An 18,760-nucleotide genomic window follows, 5' to 3' on the forward strand; every position below is an offset into this window, starting at 1 on the left:
AGACACTTTTTTTGTTTTTTTGACAAATTTAATTCAGATTTGCTTTATGCAAATTTCGGCCTTCTTTGAGAGAGTGAGAGTTTGCTTCTTTCATTGATTGCATCACGAATCAGACCAACTTATCAATTTCGATTGTGGCGTTCTTCTGATCCGTTCTACAAAATCCTTCCGTTATTAGTGTTCTAGCTTCGCTAAGCTTAGGGTGCTATAGAGGGTGGTTTATCCACGTTCTTGGAATCTATATCAGAGGTGCGACGGGGTTTGAGGATTAAGTGCCATAGGGTTCCGCGTCATTTGGTATCAGAGCCAACAACAGGTAAATCTTTATCTATCTGTCTTTCTAGGGCTGTGTTATATTTTCGTTTTTTTGGTATCTTAGTTTCGAATTTCGTTAGGGTTCATTGTCTTCAATTCGTTTCTGTTCAATTCGATTCCAATTGTTAGGTCCTGGATTGTCCATCCAAAATCATTGTGTTGCTTGCTATTTTGTTATTTGGCAATTCGGTTTCTTTTAGCAGCCATTATTTCCCTTCGAACTGAATCTGTTAGTGAATTTTTTTTGATACACACTCAAGAATTTCGTGTGGTGTTGTTTGAGACCCAAGCAAGGGGATAGTGAGAAAAAAAAAAAAAAAAAATTGCTCCAACAAAAAAATTTTCTTTTTAGTCTTGCTATTTAAGTATTAAGGATCAGTTCTAGGTGGGTTACAATTAAGTGAAAATTTTGCTTCAGATTTTTTTTCCACCATTGAGGGGCTGCTGTTCTTTTATTTCAAATTGCATAGTATAGTAGCATTCTTGGGGTGTCTTCAAACCAGCGTTTGGGGTAGAAGATTTAGGTCCATAAATCAGCTTACCAAGAGCGAGTTGGTTTTGATACATTCTGACCAGAATTGTCTATTTTATTGCCCTCTTGTTTCTATTTTGTTTTTGAGCTAGCGTTGAAATTCCATTACATTGCTGAGTATCATTTGTTTGTTTCGATACTTAGTTTTCAATCGTGTAGTGCAAACGTTCTTGTGCTACCTCCGGATACTTGTCAAGTTGTCTTCTAGGTGTCTAGGGATTAGGATCCTACCTTTTTGAACGTACTTGGCAGATTGGTGAGTGAACCTTGGTTCTGAAGTGCAATCGAAGAATCAGCAATAGTGAGGTAAGAGCGAAACACTTGTGAATTCTTTCTTTCAGTTACTAATTGTTTCTTGTGAGTTTCTCTGTTGTGGTCATGACTAGTGGGAATGGTAAAGATGTTGCTTCAATTTCTAGCAATTTTGAGACATATATGCAGTAAAGTAATGAGAAGATGGAAGAGATGGCAAGAATGATGGCCACCCTACAAGAGAACATGAATCTAATGATGAGGGAGAGGGTACAACAGCCCGCACCTCCAGTGAGATTACCACAACGAATCTTACCAAGGGGAGGCGAAGAGGAGGTCATTAGGAGAGCAGCAAGAGGAGGTCGAGGTGATCAGGAAGAGGTGGCTGAAAACTACCAAATTGTGACTGACAATGACCTTAGTTCCATCAAGATGAAGGTACCCGAATTTAAAGGGAATAACAATGCGGAAGAATACATTGAATGGGAGCGAAAGGTGGAACAAATTTTTGAGTGTCATAATTACTCAGAAGAAAAGAAGTCCCATATCGTAGCCGTGGAATTTAGGGGATATGCTACATTCTGGTGGGATCAACTCAAGTCTAGTAGAAGAGGAAAAGGATTGCGACCCGTGCCGGAGTGGGAGGCCTTGAAAGACTTAATGAGAATAAGGTTTGTTCCTTCTCATTACTATAGGGATTTGTATAATAGGTTGGCAAGACTGGTCCAAGGTGGTAAGAGTGTTGAAGAATACCACAAGGAGATGGAGATGACCATGGCCAGGGCTGACATTGAGGAGGATGAACACAGGCTAATGTCCAGATTTCTGGGAGGTCTAAATTCCAACATTGCAAGTGAGCTGGAAATGTATGATTACAATTCCATGGAAGAGTTAGTTGAGAAGGCCATGAAGATTGAAAGGAAAATCAAGAACAAGAGCTCCACCAAATATGGGAAGTTCCAGAATGTGGGAGGAAGTAGTTCAACCTTTAAGGGGTCTTCAAATGATTTGCCCTCAAAAGGTGGAGATTTCAAGAATTCCTTCCAAAGGAGCAATCCTCCACCTACAAGTGGAAAAGGGATGAATGGAGGTTCAAATAAGCAGCAGTCAGGTATTCCTAATACTACTCCTAGTAGAAATATTAAGTGTTTCAAATGTTTAGGAAATGGGCATATTGCATCTCAATGTCCAAATAGGAGAGTTATGATTGCTACTGATGATGGGGGTTTAGTTTCTGATTCTGACCATAGTGATGGTGATAATAATGATATGAATGATATGCTTGATGATGTTGATGAGTGTGAAGAAGAAGTTGAGAATGCGTTGGTTGCTGAACGTGGTGATATGTTAGTTGCTAGGCGTGCTTTGAATATGCAAGTGAAAGAAGAAGGTCTAGAGCAACGAGATAACATATTTTATACTAGATGTTTAGTTGAGGGTAAAGTTTGTATGCTCATCATTGACAGTGGTAGTTGCACCAATGCTGCAAGTGAGACAATGGTGGAGAAGCTGAAATTGACTTGTTTAAAACATCCACATCCATATAGACTACAATGGTTTAATGATAGTGGAGAGGTGAAGGTTACTAAACAAGTGAAGATACCATTCTCTATAGGCTGGTATAAAGATGGAGTGTTGTGTGATGTAGTTCCTATGCAAGCTGGCCATATGTTGTTAGGAAGACCATGGCAATTTGATAGGAAGGCGCAGCATGATGGGTATTCAAATAGGTACACATTTACCTATGAAGGAAAGCTGGTTACTCTTGTACCATTATCACCGTTGGAGGTGTATGAAGATCATCGGAAGATGCATGAAAAAGCAAAGCAAGATTCGACCAAAAGGGGTGCTACTTTAAAAATTAAGGGAAGTGCGAGAGAACATGATAAGGAGAGTGAATGTGAGAAGAAATTGGGAAAGGAGGCCAGAAAAGAAAATAATCAAATAAATGGCCCATTGGTGAGAGAAAACCAAGGAAAGGTGAAACAAACTTTTTATGCGAAACCAAGAGAGCTTAAATTTGCAATATCTAACGAGCAGCCGTTATTGCTCATTAGATATAAAGAAACTTTGTTTACTAATGTTGATGTTTCACTTGACCATTTGCCTTCTAGTTTTGTGTCTATGTTGCAGGATTTTCAAGATGTGTTTCCAGAGGAGCTGCCTAGTGGTTTACCGCCATTAAGGGGAGTTGAACACCAAATCGACTTCATACCTGGTTCGACGATTCCAAATAGACCAGCATATCGAAGTAACCCAATGGAGACCAAGGAGATGCAACGACAAGTGGAGGAGCTGTTGGAGAAAGGCTTGATTAGAGAGAGCTTAAGCCCTTGTGCCGTTCCTGTTTTGCTGGTACCAAAGAAAGATGGCACATGGAGGATGTGTGTCGATTGTAGAGCTGTAAATAAGATCACGGTGAAGTATCGACATCCCATTCCACGACTTGACGACATGTTGGACGAGTTACATGGTGCAAGGTATTTTACTAAAATTGATCTTATGAGTGGATATCATCAAATTCGTATGAAACCTGGGGATGAGTGGAAAACAGCTTTTAAAACAAAATATGGCCTATATGAGTGGTTAGTAATGCCTTTTGGGTTGTCTAATGCACCGAGTACATTTATGAGATTAATGAACCATGTTTTGAGAGCTTATTTGGGCAGATTTGTTGTTGTTTATTTTGATGACATTCTGATCTATAGTAAGACATTAGATGAGCATTTAGAGCATGTTAGGATAGTGTTGGAAGCTTTGAGAACAGAAAACTTATATGCCAAGCTTAAGAAATGCACATTTTGCATGGATAGGCTTGTTTTTCTTGGCTTTGTTGTGAGTGCACAGGGATTAGAAGTTGATGAAGAGAAAGTGAAAGCTATAAAGGAATGGCCTGTTCCTAAGAATGTGACTGAAGTGAGGAGCTTCCATGGGCTAGCAAGTTTCTATAGAAGATTCGTGAAGGATTTTTCTACCATTGCAGCACCACTCACTAGCATTATCAAAAAGGAGGTTGGATTTCAGTGGGGAGAAGAGCAGCAAAAGGCGTTTGAGAATTTGAAAGGGAAGTTGACATCTGCACCTGTCTTAGCTTTGCCTAATTTTGATTCAATTTTTGAGATTGAATGTGATGCTTCTGGTGTAGGTATTGGGGCTGTGCTGATGCAAGAGAAGAAGCCAATAGCATATTTTAGTGAAAAACTCAAGGGTGCACAACTGAGTTATTCTACATATGACAAGGAGTTACATGCTTTGGTGAGGGCGTTGGACGTGTGGGAGCATTACTTGCTGCCAAAGGAGTTCGTGATTTATACTGACCATGAATCCCTCAAGCATTTGAAGGGCCAAGGTAAGTTGAACAAACGGCATGGTAAGTGGATCGAACGAATTGAGAGATTTCCATATGTGATTAAGTACAAGCAAGGTAAAGATAACGTTGTTGCTGATGCGTTGTCTAGGAGATATACATTACTTTCTGTTTTGAGTTCTAAGTTGCTTGGATTTGAGTATATTAAGAACTTGTATGTTGGTGATGTTGATTTTGGCAATGTTTATGTTGCATGTGAACAAGGAGCTTTTAATTCATTTTATAGGCATGAGGGATATTTATTTAAGGGAAATAAATTATGTGTGCCCAGATGTTCCATGCGTGAATTGCTTGTTTTGGAATCTCATTGTGGTGGTTTAATGGGGCATTTTGGTGTGTCTAAGACTTATGATATTCTGTTTGAGCATTTTTATTGGCCATCTATGCGTAAGGATGTTGGGAAGTTATGTTCTGCTTGTATTGCATGTAGACAGGCGAAATCTAAGTCTATGCCTCATGGTCTTTATATGCCATTGCCTGTACCTAGTTCTCCTTGGATTGATATTAGCATGGATTTTGTGCTTGGTTTGCCTAGAACTAAGAGAGGTAGAGATAGTATTTTTGTGGTGGTTGATAGGTTTAGTAAGATGGCACATTTCATTGCATGTCATAAAGCTGATGATGCGAAAGTTGTTGCTGATTTGTTCTTTCGCAATGTTGTGCGCTTACATGGAGTGCCTCGGACTATTGTTTCTGATAGGAATACAAAGTTCTTGTCCCATTTTTGGCGTGTTTTGTGGAGTAGACTAGGAACTAAGCTTTTATTCTCTACTACTTGTCATCCACAAACAGATGGGCAAACTGAAGTTGTGAATCGTACTCTTGGTACGTTATTGCGATCTATAGTGGGTAAGAATTTGGCTACTTGGGAAGATTGTTTACCTTTTATTGAATTTGCTTATAATCGTTCTATTCATTCTTCTACAGGTTATTCGCCATTTGAGCTAGTTTATGGCTTTAATCCACTAACTGTTCTTGATCTTTTGCCATTACCTTCTAATGAACTTGTAAGTTTAGATGGGGAGAAGAAAGCTGACTTGGTGAAAGCTTTGCATGAGAAAGCACGAGCTAACATGGAGAAAAAGAACAAGACGTATGCTGATATTGCGAATAGGGGTCGCAAGAAGATGGTGTTTGCTCCTGGAGAGTGGGTTTGGGTGCATTTTCGCAAGGAGAGGTTCCCAAATCAAAGGAAGAATAAGCTGGATGCGCGTGGTGATGGCCCATTTCAAGTCTTGGAGAAGATCAATGACAATGCTTATAAGATTGACTTGCCTGGTGAGTATGGTGTTAGTGCCACTTTTAATGTTTCTGATTTGTCTCCTTATGACGATGCAGATTTGAGGACAAATCTTTTTAAAGAAGGGGAGAATGATGTGAACCAGCATGGGAAGCAAGGCAAGGATCCCTTGGAGCTACAACAAGGACCATTGACAAGGAATAAAGCAAGGAAGTACGGCGTTACTCTTGGATTGCATATTCAAGAATTTATTACAAGAGAGATGACTGAAATTGCTAGGGATAAGTGCGAGAAGGAACTTGAAGGTCATTCGAAGCTGATTACGTTGCTGGGTGTATGCATGGATGAAGCAGAAGCAAATTGAAGATTTGTAGCGCTCGCTACCATTATCAAAGTCGCGCTCGCGACATTCAGTTAGCCGAAGATACTTTTGTGTTTTGTGGAAGTTAATTTTGGAGCACATCATGGAGGAAGATAGTGGAGAATCAGCCCGAACCATAAGCAGGTTGTGGTTTCGTCCCTGAGGTTGTGGTTTCTGCTGGAACTATTGAGGCATACGAGAATGTGGTTGGTTTTTAAAGACTTGGCAGTTATTTTTGTTATTTTAGCTTGTTTCCCTGTTGGGATAGGAATTCTGACTTAGTATTTGTTTTCCTTTTCCAACTAGGTTTAGGTTTTTGCCTTACACTATAAATAAGGCCTTAAATTCTTATATCAGACACTTTTTTTGTTTTTTTGACAAATTTAATTCAGATTTGCTTTATGCAAATTTTGGCCTTCTTTGAGAGAGTGAGAGTTTGCTTCTTTCATTGATTGCATCACGAATCAGACCAACTTATCAATTTCGATTGTGGCGTTCTTCTGATCCGTTCTACAAAATCCTTCCGTTATTAGTGTTCTAGCTTCGCTAAGCTTAGGGTGCTATAGAGGGTGGTTTATCCACGTTCTTGGAATCTATATCAGAGGTGCGACGGGGTTTGAGGATTAAGTGCCATAGGGTTCCGCGTCAGGGCTATTGGTGACAAATTCATCCTTGATGTGATTAGCTGTGATGTGATGCATTCCATGATCCATATGATTTAAATGTTTTTATTATTCTGCTCACTGGGCTCTAGTAGCTCACCCCTCTCCCATTTCCCCAGGATTGCAGGTACAGGGTAGACCAGGAGGTTTACAAGAGTAATGAAGTCTGATTTATGTAATAGATAGTGTGGACATGATAAATGTATTAATGTTATGTAAAAATACAGTTTCAGTCATGTAATGATATTGAGGATTAGATATTGTGCTTGACATTGTGTTTGAGGTATCCCTTTTATTACATGATCAAAAATGTTTTATAATGTTCATGAAAGCCAACTCATCTCATGTTGTATCGCCCGTTGGGGCATTGATGAGATCCCACAGAGGGATCACGATTATGATTATGACTACGTACATGTATGTTCAGGTTGAGTTGGATGTTTGAAGGAAAAGTTTTAAATTTTTATGCATGTTGTTGATCATGTATGGGATTATATAGGTTCTCAGGTTATATGTCAGGCTTGCTACGGGTCCCGGCGGCCTTAAGCCGATCTGGATCCTAGCGCCGGTAGCGGTCCAATTTTCGGGTCGTTACAGAATGGTATCATAGCCCTAGGTTCATAGGATCGGACCTAGAGTGTCGGGCTCATAGATGTTCTAGAAGGTCAAGCACAATAGGAAAGATCATGTCCACTAGGATAGGATGTGGAGTCCTGTCTTGTATGTTGATGTGAAATGCCATGATTATATACATGTGCATTGATGTTATGATATGAATGATGTATATGTGATGAGGGTTCATGTGTGCCCACATGAACCATATGATGCTAATGTTTGTATGATGTGTACTATTTTTCAGAAAACAGGATGAGAGGAACCCGTCGATCGGTAAGATTGACTGGAGTACCACCTGAGGATGAGGGCACAAGCGCCCGTCCTCCTACATTGCCTAGGGCAATGTCTTGTAGAGCAAACAAAGAAAGAGTGTCAAGGGACCCTAGAAGGTCTTTTGATGCTAGCAGAAGGGGGACAGATAGAGGAGGAAGTTCTTCAGATGTGAGGGAGGTTATGGAGGAGGAGCAAAGGAGGGATGGGAACCTGGATGTGAGCATGGAGGAAGAAGGGACAAGGGAGTCTCAGGGAGGCGTTCAGGCCTCGGGGAATGGTTTTCCACCCCATTATCCACCTTTCCCACAGGGTTCAGGGTATCCGATGGGAGGTACATCGGATTATTCCAGCTTTAACCCCTACCCTACCTACATGCCTTATCCACCTTTCTATCCACCTTACACACAGTACCCAGCTTATGCACCCTCACCCTTCTATCCAAACCCGGCAAACCCCACCTCGGGGAATGTTGTACCCCCACCTCCACCACCTACAGAACCAGCAGCCCCAGTTACTCAACCTCCTAGACCTAGCTCAGCCGATGGGAGCAAGGTAAAGATGACAGATTACCTCAAGCTGGATGCTCCCAAATACAAGTCAGGGGATGACCCCTTTGAGTATCTGAGAGTGGTGAAGACAATAACTGATGACCTAGGGGCAAGTGATAGCAGGGCCATTCAGATGGCAGGGTTCACCTTAAAGTGCAAGAAGGCACGGGAATGGTTCAAGTGTTATGTGGACCCGAGACTAGACGGCATGACATGGGAGGAATTCGCGAATGAGTTCGCGGGATGGGCTTTTCCAGACAGTTCCAGAGAACTGAAGATGATTGAGTTTGAGCAACTGAGGCAGTCAGAGCACATGGGTGTAGAGGAGTTCACGGATAAATTCTTGGAGCTATTGCCTTTTTCAGGGCAAGCTCTAGATACAGATACGAAGAAAGCCAAGAGATATGTTATGAAGCTGCATTCTAGGTACTCCTCGTTGATTCAGTCAGCTGAGAGAGAAAGTTTCCACACTGTGGTGGATATGGCTCGAAGGATGGAGGCGAGTGCTATAGTTGAGGGGTCAGTGAAGCAGTCAGTGATCCAGTCTTCAGGGGTTAAGACCCCAGGCAGAGGAGGACCAGGTTTCTCTTCTCAGAGCTCAAGTAAGAAGAGGTGGGATAACACCACCAAGAAGCCGAAGAAGAATAAGTTTTGGAACAAGTTGAAATCCGGTCTGGGATTTGGCGGTGGCTCGAGCTCAGGCTCAGATGGTACAGAATGCCAGAGATGTGGAAGACCACACAGGGGAGTGTGTCGAGCTGGGACTAATACATGTTTCAGATGTGGACAAGAGGGACACATAGCTCGGCAGTGTCCTAGAGCACCTTTTATGGGCCAACCCCAGCAGACAGCTTCTGGTAGTGTGGCACAGCCAGCAGCTCCAGCCGCAACTCAGGGCAGTGGCAGAGGTAGAGGGAGAGGGGCAGCCTCTTCTTCTGGTTCCCGAGGTGAAGGTCCATCAGCTCCAGCCAGGATCTTCACCATGACTCAGCAGGAGGCTAACACATCCAACACCGTGGTGTTAGGTAATCTCATCATTGGGTGTTCTGATGTGTATGCATTAATAGACCCGGGTGCATCTCATTCATTTATTGCTCCGAGAGCCGTTGAGAGTTTGGGTCTGATAGTCTCTGGGTTAGAGTGTCCCCTATGGGTCAGTGGACCCAAGTGTGACCCGTCAGTGGCAGTGTCAGTCTGCCAGTACAGTCCAGTTTTTGTTGAGGGAAGATGCCTCTCCGCCGACCTTGTGGTTCTAGATTTGACAGACTTTGACGTCATTCTAGGGATGGATTGGCTATCTACCCATGGTGCTACCTTGGACTGCAGAGACAAGGTAGTTAAGTTCAGAGATCAGAACAGGTCAGAGGTCGTCTTCAGAGGAGACAAAAGGGGTACACCTAGAGGTCTGATATCAACCCTTCAGGCTCGTAGGTTGCTTAGGAAGGGATGTCAGGGGTATTTGGCTCATGTGAGAGAGCTAGACAGTCAGGTCAGGGAGCCAGCCTCAGTGCCAGTTGTCAGAGAGTTTCAGGATGTCTTTCCTGATGAACTTCCAGGTTTACCACCTACTAGGGAGATAGAGTTCGAGATAGAGTTGGTGCCTGGAACTAGACCGATCTCTATCCCTCCCTACAGGATGGCCCCAGCCGAGTTGAAGGAGTTGAAAGAACAATTGCAGGAGCTGGTAGAAAAGGGCTTCATCCGACAGAGTACCTCACCTTGGGGTGCTCCGGTCTTGTTTGTGAGAAAGAAGGATGGATCCCTTAGACTTTGTATCGACTACAGGCAGTTGAACAAAGTCACTACCAAGAATAGGTACCCTCTGCCAATGATCAATGATCTATTCGACCAGCTAGCAGGAGCGGGTTGTTTCTCCAAAATAGATCTAAGATCGGGGTACCATCAGCTAAGGATAAGGGATGAAGATGTGCCGAAGACAGCTTTCAGGACCAGATATGGGCATTTTGAGTTCCTTGTGATGTCGTTCGGGTTAACCAACGCCCCTGCAGCATTCATGGACCTCATGAACAGAGTATTTAGCCAATACCTGGATCACTTTGTTATTGTCTTCATAGATGATATCTTAGTGTATTCCAGGAATGCAGAGGAGCATGCCCATCATCTGCGGTTGGTCTTGCAGACTTTGAGGGAACATGGCTTGTATGCCAAGTTCTCTAAATGTGAATTCTGGCTGAGGAGCATTTCGTTCTTGGGGCATGTAGTGTCAGAGAATGGGATTGAGGTGGACCCCAAGAAGACAGAAACTGTGGCTAACTGGCCTAGACCCACTTCAGTGACAGAGATTAGAAGTTTCTTGGGTTTGGCAGGTTACTACAGGAGGTTCGTTCAGGACTTCTCAAAGATAGCAGCTCCTCTGACCAGACTAACCAGGAAGAATCAGAAGTTTCTGTGGACCGACCAGTGCGAAGAGAGTTTTGAAGAGCTTAAGAAGAGGTTGACTTCAGCACCAGTTTTAGCTCTGCCATCTAGTGATGAGGACTTTACAATCTTTTGTGATGCGTCCCGTGTGGGACTGGGTTGTGTACTAATGCAGAATGAGAGGGTGATCGCTTATGCTTCTTGTAACGACCCGAAAATCGGACCGCTACCGGCGCTAGGATCCAGATCGGCATAAGGCCGCCGGGAACCGTAGCAAGCCTGACATAACCTGTAATCCTGTTTAATCCCATACATGATCAACCATACTCATAAACCTGTAAACATTCTCATATAACAACCAAGCTCAACCTGTACATAAACATAAACATAACATAAACCTCCACTGGAGCCCTCATCAAAATGCTCCAATGGGGTATCTCATCATACATAAGCTTGGCTGAAACATAACCTCATATCTCATATCATAAAGACCATGTACATACAAGTGGGATTAACAATCTGTATTGGTCAAGCACAACTCTATCCTCAATATTCAAATTACATAACATAACTTAAAACACTTTTACATTACATCATAATACAATTGTCATGTCCACAATCTAACTATTACAAAAAACATGCTTCAAAACTCTGGCTAACCTCCTGGTCTACCCTGTACCTGCACATCTGGGGTTAGGGGAGAGGGGTGAGCTACAAAGCCCAGTGAGCAGAATAGTAAAATATTTAAAACATATGATAACATGAAATGCATCACATCACAGCTAATCACATCAAGGATGGATTTATCACCAATAGTCCCCTACATGGACCAACTGTGCCAGGGGCGTAGAATGGGCCTCACTGGTCTTTCTCTTACATAACATAACATAACATGGTCCAACTGTGCCAGGGGCGTAGAATGGGCCTCACTGGTCTTTCTCTTACATAACATAACATAACATGGTCCAACTGTGCCAGGGGCGTAGAATGGGCCTCACTGGTCTTTCTCTCACATAGTGCCAGGGGCGTAGAATGGGCCTCACTGGTCTTCCGTATCGTATCATCATCATCATAGCATAGGGGGACTAATGGATCATTCAACATCCATCCACATCATCAAACATAATATGCAATGCACATATTCGTGAGTCTAATGCAACACCCTATTATCTCATGGCATTTATGATGCGTGAATCATGCTAAACTGATTTATTTATTTAAAAGCATAATAGTTATTCCACTCACCTCTGGCTGAAGCTCTACAGACTCTGAAGCAGCTATCTCACTGCTGAGGTCCTCGGTTCCTCGGGTCCGAACCTACACAGGTGGACTCCAATGAGGGACCAATCATACATAAACATAACTCTAATAAACTCCCCAAAAACCCCCTAAGAACATCAAGAAACAACTTCATAAAAACATGCAAGAAATGGCTGGACAGGGCACTTTCGGCGGCAGCTTCGGCGGCCGAAAGTCCCTCCAGAGCCGAAAGTCAGGCAGGTTCGGCGGCACCTTCGGCGGCCGAAACTCCTAGACAGAGGCGAAACTCATGCATGTTCGGCGGCACCTTCGGCGGCCGAAAGTCCCAGACAGAGACGAAAGTCTCTTTTCGGGGGCAACTTCGGCAGCCGAAAGGCCTGCCTCACCAGCCATGTTCGGCGGCCGAAAGTGCCTTCGGCTGCCGAACCTGGTTTCTGCCAAAGGGCAGAAACTTGGCTCCTTTGTGCATTTTCGCCTCCAAACTCACCAATCATGCATATACCTCAGTTAAATCATGCATACAAGTTCCTAGGGGCCTCAAACAAATAATTGCCCCAACTACAACACTTCAAGCATACTCAAACATGCCACATTGTTCAAGAATCACATAAAACCTAACATTTGCTTAAAAACTCATACAACCCTATACATGCCATTCTACCCCATAAAATCACTTAAAACTTACTTAAAACACATGAGGAGCTTAAGATCGGCTCTTACCTCTTGAAGATCGAGAGGAAGACGACCTAAACTTGGAGATCCACGAAAATGAGCTCCTGAGTTCCCAAAGCTCCAAAACTTGTTTCAACAGTTCAAAACCTTCAATGCAAGCTTAAAACTCAAGAAAAATGGTGGGGATTTGGAGGAAAAACACAAGATTTGCAAAGGGAAGGTCGGAAGCTTGCTGTGGCCGAAAATGGGAGAAAGCTCGCCCATTTCGGCTAAGTGCCCCTTTTATAGGCGGCTGGCCAGGCCACGTTCGGGGGCCGAATGTGCCTCCGCATCCATGAAATGTTCGGCGGCCGAACTTGACTTTCGGCGGCCGAACCTGGGTTTTCCTCCAAAGACTTTTCATGCAAAAACTCATTTAATTTCATACTTAAAACTATTAAAACATGAAAACATTTTTATAAAACATGATTCTACCCTTCTAGAGATCTCCGACATCCGAGATTCCACCGGACGGTAGGAATTCCGATACCGGAGTCTAGCCGGGTATTACACTTCTAGGCAGCTGAAGAAGCATGAGTTGAATTACCCCACACATGACCTGGAGATGGCAGCAGTAATCTTTGCACTCAAGATGTGGAGGCACTACCTCTATGGGGTAAAATGTGAGATCTTCACAGATCATAAAAGCCTGCAGTACATCCTGAGTCAAAGAGATTTGAATTTGAGACAGAGGAGATGGGTGGAGTTGCTGAGTGACTATGATTGCAAGATTCAGTACCATCCGGGTAAGGCGAATGTTGTGGCGGACGCCTTAAGCCGAAAATCACTCGGCAGTTTATCCCACATATCGGCAGAGAGGAGGCCAGTGGTGAAGGAGTTTTACAAGCTCATTGAGGAAGGTCTACAGATGGAGTTGTCTGGTACAGGTGCCTTGGTGGCCCAGATGAGAGTGACACCCGTGTTTCTGGAGCAAGTGGCTCAGAAACAGCATGAGGACCCGGAGTTAGTGAAGATTGCCAGGACTGTTCAGTCAGGCAATGATAGTGAGTTCAGATTCGACAGCAAGGGGATCCTCCGCTATGGGAGCAGACTATGTGTACCAGATGACATCGGGCTAAAAGGAGACATTATGAGAGAGGCTCATAATGCAAGATACAGCATTCACCCCGGAGCCACCAAGATGTATCAAGATCTAAAAAAGGTTTATTGGTGGCCAGCTATGAAGAAAGAAGTGGCACAGTTCGTGTCAGCCTGCGAAGTGTGTCAGAGGGTGAAGCTGGAATCAGAAGCCGGCTGGAATGCTTAACCCGCTACCTATTCCAGAATGGAAATGGGAAAATATAGCTATGGACTTCGTAGTGGGGTTACCGGCGGCGTCCAACAGAGTGGACTCCATATGGGTGATTGTGGACAGACTCACCAAAACTGCTCACTTCATTCCTGTCAGGAGTGGCTACTCTGTGGACAAGTTGGCGCAGGTATATGTGGATGAGATCATCAGACTGCATGGGGTTCCTGTTTCGATAGTGTCAGATAGAGGGCCCCAGTTCACCTCCAGATTTTGGCGGAGTCTGCAGAACGCCATGGGTACCAGGTTGGATTTCAGTACTGCCTTCCACCCCCAGACTGATGGACAGTCAGAAAGGACCATCCAGACTATCGAGGATATGCTCAGAATGTGTGTGCTGGACTTTGGCGGTTCTTGGAGGTAGCATCTACCTTTGGTGGAGTTTGCCTACAATAACAGCCATCATGCTAGCATCGGGATGGCTCCATATGAAGCTTTGTACGGAAGGAAGTGCAGATCACCTGTTTGCTGGGAGGAAGTTGGAGAAAAGGCCTTGGCAGGGCCTGAGCTAGTAGAGATCACCAGCAGGGTGGTACCCATAATCAAAGAGAGAATCAAGACTGCTGCCAGCAGACAGAAGAGCTATGCAGACGTCCGCAGAAGACAGTTAGAGTTTCAGGAGGGGGATCTGGTATTGCTCAAGGTGTCTCCAATGAAAGGAGTGGTTCGCTTTGGGAAGAAAGGTAAACTAGCCCCACGATACATCGGACCCTTTGAAATCTTGCAAAAGATTGGGAATGTGTCGTACAAGCTGGATTTACCTGCTTCAATGGAAAGAATCCATCCGGTTTTCCATGTTTCAATGTTGAGGAAGTTTGTGTCAGATCCGAGCAAGGTTCTTAGTGAGCCTGATGTGGAGGTCCAAGAGGATCTCACCTATGTTGAACAGCCAGTACGGATCATAGACACCCAGATCAGAAAGCTAAGAAACAAGGAAATCCCGATGGTGAAAGTCCTGTGGAACCACCACAATTTGGAAGAATGCACTTGGGAGACACGGGAGCCTATGCTCCAGCAGTACCCTCATCTCTTTTAAGGTTAGATCTCTTTGTGTTTATGTGCTAGGTATGTATGTTATGTTTTATGCCATGCTATGTGTGCTAGTTGAGGTACATTCGGGGACGAATGTTCTTAAGGGGGGAGAATGTAATACCCGGCTAGACTCCGGTATCGAAATTCCTACCGTCCGGTGGAATCTCGGATGTCGGAAGCCTCTAGTAGGGTAGAAACATGTTTTCATAAAATGTTTTAAGGTATTTCATGGTTTTAAGTAAAATGGAAATGAGTTTTTGCATTAAAACAACCTTGGAGGAAAACTCAGGTTCGGTCGCCGAACCTCAAGTTCGGCCGCCGAACATGCATGCCTTCGGGAGCTCCTTTAGGCCCCCGAAAGCACAAGTGAGGGAAGTCCAGGTTCGGCCGCCGAACCTCAAGTTCGGCCGCCGAACATGGCATGCATGCGGAGGCACATTCGGCCCCCGAACGTGGCCTGGCCAGCCACTATAAAAGGGTCCCTTAGCCGAAAACGGGCGAGTTTTTTCCCCATTTTCGGCCAAGGTGAGCTTTCCGCCGCCCCTCACCGATCTTTGATGTTTTTCCTCTAGATCTTTCAAGTTTTTCACTTGTTTTAACTTCGTTTTGAAGATTTGAGCTTTTGAGCAAAGTTTTGGAGCTTTGAGGTTCAAGAACTCGAATCTCTTCCAACTCCAAGTCTGGTCGCCTCTACTCTCGATCTTCAAGAGGTAAGAGTCGATCTCTAGCTTATAGTATATTTTAAGTAAGTTTTATGAAGTTCATGGGGGTAGAATACATGTTTAGCTCATAGTTAGGTTTATGGGTTTTGTATGTGTTTTTGAGCAATGTGAGTTGTTTGTGTGTTGTAGTTGGGGTTTTTGATGGTTTGATGCCCCTAGGAACTTGTATGTTTGCTTGTGTATGCTTGGGAATGTTGTAGAATAGGTTTATGCATGTTTGGATGAGATTGGAGGCACAAATGCATAAGGGAGCCAAGTTTCTGCCCTTTGGCAGAAACCAGGTTCGGCAGCCGAAGGAACTTTCGGCCGCCGAACATGGCTGGGGAGGCAGGCCTTTCGGCTGCCGAAGTTGCCCCCGAAAAGAGACTTTCGTCTCTGTCTGGGACTTTCGGCCGCCGAAGGTGCCGCCGAACATGCATGAGTTTCGCCTCTGTCTGGGAGTTTCGGCCGCCGAAGGTGCCGCCGAACCTGCCTGACTTTCGGCTCTGGAGGGACTTTCGGCCACCGAACCTGCCGCCGAAAGTGCCCTGTCCAGCCCTTCCTTGCATGTTTTTCTATGATTATTCCATGATGTTTTAGGGGGTTTTTGGGGAGTAGTTTAGAGTTATGTTCATGTATGTTTGGTCCCTCATTTGAGTCCACCTGTGTAGGTTCGGACCCGAGGAACCGAGGACCCCAGCAGTGAGTCTGTTGCCCCAGTGTCTGGTCGGAGCTACCCAGAGGTGAGTGGAATAACTTAATTGTGTTTTAAAGAAAAGAATGAACTTTTCAGCATGTTTCACGCATCATGAATGTCATGTGATGAATTAGGTTGCTTGCATTAGAATTCACGAATATGTTGCATTGCATATTTTTATGTTGATGTGGATGAATGTTGGATGATCCATAGCCCTCGATCTATGATATGACGATGTGATATGTACGGTACGGAATGTAAGACCAGTGGGACCCATTCTATGTTCGCTGGCACTATGTAAGGGAAAGACCAGGACCCATTCTACGTTCTGGCACAGTTGGACACTGTTGTGTTATGATATGTAAGGGAAAGACCAGGACCCATTCTACGTTCTGGCACAGTTGGACCATGTAGAGGGCTATTGGTGACAAATTCATCCTTGATGTGATTAGCTGTGATGTGATGCATTCCATGATCCATATGATTTAAATGTTTTTATTATTCTGCTCACTGGGCTCTAGTAGCTCACCCCTCTCCCATTTCCCCAGGATTGCAGGTACAGGATAGACCAGGAGGTTTACAAGAGTAATGAAGTCTGATTTATGTAATAGATAGTGTGGACATGATAAATGTATTAATGTTATGTAAAAATACAGTTTCAGTCATGTAATGATATTGAGGATTAGATATTGTGCTTGACATTGTGTTTGAGGTATCCCTTTTATTACATGATCAAAAATGTTTTATAATGTTCATGAAAGCCAACTCATCTCATGTTGTATCGCCCGTTGGGGCATTGATGAGATCCCACAGAGGGATCACGATTATGATTATGACTATGTACATGTATGTTCAGGTTGAGTTGGATGTTTGAAGGAAAATTTTTAAATTTTTATGCATGTTGTTGATCATGTATGGGATTATACAGGTTCTCAGGTTATATGTCAGGCTTGCTACGGGTCCCGGCGGCCTTAAGCCGATCTGGATCCTAGCGCCGGTAGCGGTCCGATTTTCGGGTCGTTACATCATCTTTCAGCTATCGACACTCCTCTGTTGTATGTCTGTGGTTTTCGTAAAAACAGTAGTACTTGGTCCTATCTCGCCTTTTGGCTCTCTAAGGGTTGAGCTTAGGAGGCCACCTAACCTCCTTGTCATTTTTTCCTGATCCACATTAGAATACGTGTTCGTGAGTCATTCAATGGAGTATAATTTTTATACTTACTTTGGTTATCCCTTCCTTGGGAGACTGGATAACTTTTGTTGTCTCCTTCATATCGTCGCTTCTTTGGTTTTTAGTTTTGCTTTTGACAATGCTTGGACTTTGTCATCCAGCTTGATGTACTTCTAGGGTTTGTCCATTAGCTGTTGGTACGTAGTGGCTGAATTCTTGGTTAGGGAATCCCTGAACTTGACATTGCACATTCCTTTTTTTAATGCTTCACATGCTATCTCATGATTTAATTTCTCCACTTATATTGCTTCTACATTAAATTATAAGATAAAGCTCCTTTAAAGACTCACCCTCTCCTTGGCAAATCTTCTACAAGTTAGAGGAGAGCTTTTTAGGAGGTATACAAGTAATAAACCTAGACTTAAATAACATAGCGAATTATATAAAGCTTTGAATCAAACCTAAGTTCAGATATTGATACCATTTATAAGCCAAACCTATGAGCGTCGATGGAAACACTTAGCACAACACAAAGTCGTTGACATCCTCAAGTTGCATGATCGTCCTAAAGATAGCCAGGTGACTCCTGGGATCCACTGTCCTGTCATATTTGTTAAAACATAGGAGTTTGAATTTAGTGGGGAATGTCTCTGCCAAGATCTCTTCTGAAAGAGGTGAGGCATTATCTAGGCCAAAGTCATCTTCCTACTCCTTCTGGTACCTTTGAACAACATGTATCAGCTTCTAATCGACGTCCTTCGGTGCATTGTCTAATGACTCCTCTTCCTCGATCTTGGTCTTCCCTTTGGACCGCGTCTGGATTGCCTCTGTCCGAGTTCTTAGGGTATCAAAAGAGGCTTCCTCCCTTCCTCTAGGAGCCATGAAAAATGTATCTCTCTGAACTTTGTATTGCTCGAGAGTAACCTGCAACTTTTTGATGTATTGGAGCATTTGCTCATTGCTCATATTGTTGAGATCTATTTCATTGACCATAGAGGGTGTGTTTTGTCCACTGCCACGAGTGAAAGAAATGATAACGCCCTCATTTGTAGCAACAATCTTAGCAACAGCTCGTGAATTGCCGGCCATTTTGAGAAAGAGAAAAGATAGATTTTTTTTAAGAGAAAGGGGATAAGAGACCGGTTTTAATCCAAATGAATAGAGAGAATTCAATGGATTTTTCAGCAGCGGAATCAAATAATATGGCTGAAATAGAGCTGTACTGCGATTGATTAATCTTGCAAGAAAGAGAACGTGAAGTGGTTGATGCTTACGACAGCCACTCTGATACTCAAGTCAATAAATTGAAGAATAGGGCGAATATAAGAAATTGCT

This window comes from Manihot esculenta, chromosome 10, assembly GCF_001659605.2.
Source record: "Manihot esculenta cultivar AM560-2 chromosome 10, M.esculenta_v8, whole genome shotgun sequence".
In the NCBI taxonomy this organism is placed as follows: domain Eukaryota; kingdom Viridiplantae; phylum Streptophyta; class Magnoliopsida; order Malpighiales; family Euphorbiaceae; genus Manihot; species Manihot esculenta.